The following is a 3973-nucleotide window of genomic DNA, read 5'->3' as shown; positions in this document are numbered from 1 at the left end:
GCAGCCCGCCAGGCGGGGGCAGTGGCAGCACCAGCCCGCCCGCTCACGAGCAAGCCTCACGAATTCTCCCAGGGGCCCAGCGCCATCAGCAATATTTCCCTTTTCAGCTGAGAAATCAAGACTCTGAGGTCTGGAGGGAACAGATGCCCGACTCGGGAGCCAGCGGTGTGGGGCCAGCCCGGGCAGGAATCTGGGCCTCCTGACGCCTGGGCCTGGAAGTTCTCACTTGGGAAGGACAGGCCCCAGTGCTGTCAAAACAGAGGTAGGCCTTGGTTTGGCCCCAGGACAGAGCACGGGGAGTGCGAGGGGGAGAAGCGCCGGTCCTCGGGCCCAGCGAGGCCAGGCGTGCGGGGTCTGCACGAGTCACCCTGGCCCGGAGGAAGGGGGTGCAGGGCTGGCTGCCAGGCCGGCCACCGGGCGCTGCTGCTACGCATCCCGGACAGCATCCCAGAGACATAGGCCCACTGGGCCGACCTCTCCTGTGGGTGCAAACGTTCCTGGTGCGGGTGCGCGTCCAAGGGAAGGGCCGCAGACACCGCGGAGGGAGAGACAGGCAGGTGTGGAGGCCGTGGGGGACATGTGGGCACAGAGGCTAGATGACCGTCCAGGGTGCCCTGAGCTGGTGGGCGCCCAGCTGGGGCATGAGCCAGCTGCTGGGCAGCAGCGGACGGCAGACAGATGCGGGCCTGTCCTCGGAGCCTCTGCAGCCAGAAGGAGACGGCGGAGCCGGGGAAGAAGAGCGTGTGTATGGAAAGACGGGGGACGGTGCATCCACCAGGCACCGAGCACTGTCCCAGGACAGACCTGCAGGCTGGGGCGTTGCCCCCAGAACGTCTCTTCCCAGCTCAAGCCCATCCAGCTCCCGGCGCCCAGCCCGCCCCGGGGCTGATGAGGGATGCTCAGGGAGCCCTGCTGCCCTTCCGTCCTCACCCCGCCCACCTCCCTCCTCCCCCTCCTCCTCTCTTCCTTATCCTCCCCCTCCTCCCCTCTTCCCTATCCTCCCCTCCTGCTCCTCCCCCTCCTCCTTTCTCTTCCTCACTCTGCTTCCTTTCCCCTCCTCACTCTGCCTCCTCCCCACTCCTGTCCTCACCCAGCCACCTCCCCTCTTCTTCCTGCCCCCCTGCCCTCCTCACCCTCCTCCTTTCTTCTCCTCACCCCCCTCCCCTCTTCCAACATAGGCTTTCGGAAGGGCAGGAAGAAGGACCCTGGGGCACCTCTGAGCAGTGGTCACCTTGGTGCTGGACTTCCCTGAGGGTGGGTTGTGAGCCCCCCTAGCAGAGCTCTGAGGCGCTACCCCTGTCAGGCCCCACTGGGGCATCCCCCCACCCACGCAGGGAGCTGAAAGTGGCCCCTTTGGGCAGGCACATGCTGTCCTGCTCTCCAGAGCCCTTAGCCTTCCTGCTGGGTCACACTCAGCCAGGACCCCCTCTGCACCCACATCGGCCAGGGCGGGCTGAGCTTGGCCAGGGGGCTGGGTCCTGCTGTCTCTCAGGGTTAATGGTGTTGGCCAGAGGTCGGCCCAAGCCAGGTCCCCACCAGCCCCCCTGCTCTGTGGTCTCTCCAGAGCTGCTCCCTGGAGTTGCTGGAGCAAGGGCTGGGAATGGACGCCAGACCTCCTGTCCTTGCCCTGGGCAGAGACTCAGAGACTGTCAGTCGGATGTCACAAAAATTAGGACACCAAGCCTGAGGTTTTCCAAGCCGGTAACTTGCATTGCCAACAGACAGGAACCACTCGGCTGAGTTTTTAACGGTGGCGTAGTAGCCCCACGGGACGGGTGGGCAGATCCTGTCACCACCACGGGCCCGGGAGCACTTGCCCCTGTGACGCCCTTGATGACCTGGGTGTGTAACTCCCAGAATTCAAGCCTGTTTGCCCCTGCTGGGAATATTTGCTCGCGCCCTTTGCCCCTGTTTCTGCGCGGCCTGGCGTTTGCACTCGCGTGTGAGTGCTCCTCGGCCTGGGTGAGCGTGTGGAGCCCGGGGCGCACCACGGTGCTGGTCGTTCACCTTTACTTTTTGATATTTTTAAAAATACAGCATTATCTATATGCCAACATCTTCCCTTTTCATTTACTGCCATGGTTTTTACCTCTAAAAAGTTTCCATCTAAGTAGAAAGAAAAAATTCTATTCTGGAATCTTTTTATTTCTGACATCTGTAACTTTATCTTTTCCAAATTTGTGCCAAGACCAAATTGAATTGGTTTAGTATAATTTAATACCTGCAGGCCAGGATTTCCCTCATTTTTCTAAGTATTTTTACAGATGGACTCTTCGAAACGTTCTGTGGGTCGCTCCGATCACCCTCAAAAGCGGCTGGCTGGGTTCTGGCCGGCGCGCACGAGGACCACACAGTAACTCGGGAACAGTGACAGTGCTAGGATGTCATCGGAGGGCTTGTCCAAATCCTCACTCACGGCCCGAGTCTGAGGGTTGTGGTTTCCTCACAGCTTCTCTCTAAGGGGCTGGGACAATTTAACCAGGCCCTGTCTGTGCACCAGGTGACCGTTCGTCTCTGCAAACGTCACAGACTGTTGGATGAGACGCCGAGGGTCCTGACTGAACACCTACCCCTGCACGGGACAGCTCTTGGGGGATAGAGGGGGGCCTCAGCTGTTCACATGGTGGAAGTCAGGAGAAGCCAAAGCCCCCGGGGGTGCTGGGCCCTCAAAGACTCCCCCGTCTTTGAGTCCCCAGAACCTGTGACTATATTAGGTCCCCTAGCACGTGGGATTAGGGCTGCTGGCTGGTTGGCTTTGGGAAAGGGACACTCTCCCGTGTCGTCCAGGTGGGCCTCATGCAATCCTCATGATTGTTGTAGGTGGAAGGGGGAGGTGGAGAAAGCGATCCCTGCTGACCGTGAGGTCGGAGGAGGAACCACCAGCCGAAGAGGGCAGAGGCTTCTAGAAGCTGGAGGAGACAGGAAGGGATTCTCCCTTGGGGCCCCCAGAAGGAATGCAGCCCTGCCCACACCTTGACTTGGGCTGGTTAGACCCAGCTGGGACCTCCGAGCCCCAGAGCTCTAAGATAATACATTCCTGTTGCTCTAGGCCACTCGTGTGTGATCATTTGCCACAGTGGCCACAGAAGACGACCACGGGGCCAGCCTGTGGTCTTGCGGACGTGGCAAGCAGTGTCTGTCTCACCGGCGCGCTGCTGTCCTCCCTCCGTGGAAATGAGGCAGGACAAGTTGGATCTTGGGTCCTTACACACACTTACGGGCTGACTGAACCCACAAAATTGTCTCACTGTTTCTAGCAGGTTCCTACTCACCCTCTCATGCTTTTTTCCAGACAGAGGCCAGACCACCTGGACTCCGGGGCACCCACAGCACCACGGGAAATCCACCGCTGGCCGCCGGTCCGAGAGCTATCTCTGTTATCACGAGAACTTTAAGACCTGAAAACGGCGGCTTTCAGGGCGTTGCTGGCTGTAAAGCCGCGCCATCCCCTACCCCGAGACCCAGCAGCTCCGCTCCTAGATAGCCAGTGACAGAAGGGACCACATGCGCCACACACAGAGCTCAGCGGTGCTCGCCGCAGCCCCAGACGGGAAACCACCCAAAAGCAGAGCGATAGGAGAACGGGTAAACAAGTGACGGACTCGTCACAGGAGGGGATAAAGCAACAAAAACGAGCAGTAAATCAACAGTAAGAGGGGTGCCCGGGTGGCCCAGCTGGTGAAGTGTCTGCCTTCGGCTCAGGTCATGGTCTCAGGGTCCTGGGATCGAGTCCCACATCGGGCACCCTGCTCAGCGGGGAGTCTGCTTCTCCCTCTCCCTCTGCTCCTCCCCCCACTGGCATCCTCCCCCTCTCCCCCTCTCGAGGAAATAAATAAAATCTTTAAAATAAAATAAGATCAGCACTAAGAATGAACAAAGTACAGACGCAACGACGTGGGAGAGGCCCCAACCACGGGGCTGAGGGACGGGGTGCACGGAGCCCGAGCCGCGCGCCCCGCTGCAGGAAATCGGA

The sequence above is a fragment of the Ursus maritimus genome, unplaced genomic scaffold, assembly GCF_017311325.1.
Source record: "Ursus maritimus isolate PB19 unplaced genomic scaffold, ASM1731132v1 scaffold_4, whole genome shotgun sequence".
Classification (NCBI taxonomy): domain Eukaryota; kingdom Metazoa; phylum Chordata; class Mammalia; order Carnivora; family Ursidae; genus Ursus; species Ursus maritimus.
Note: the sequence above shows the minus strand (reverse complement) of the source record.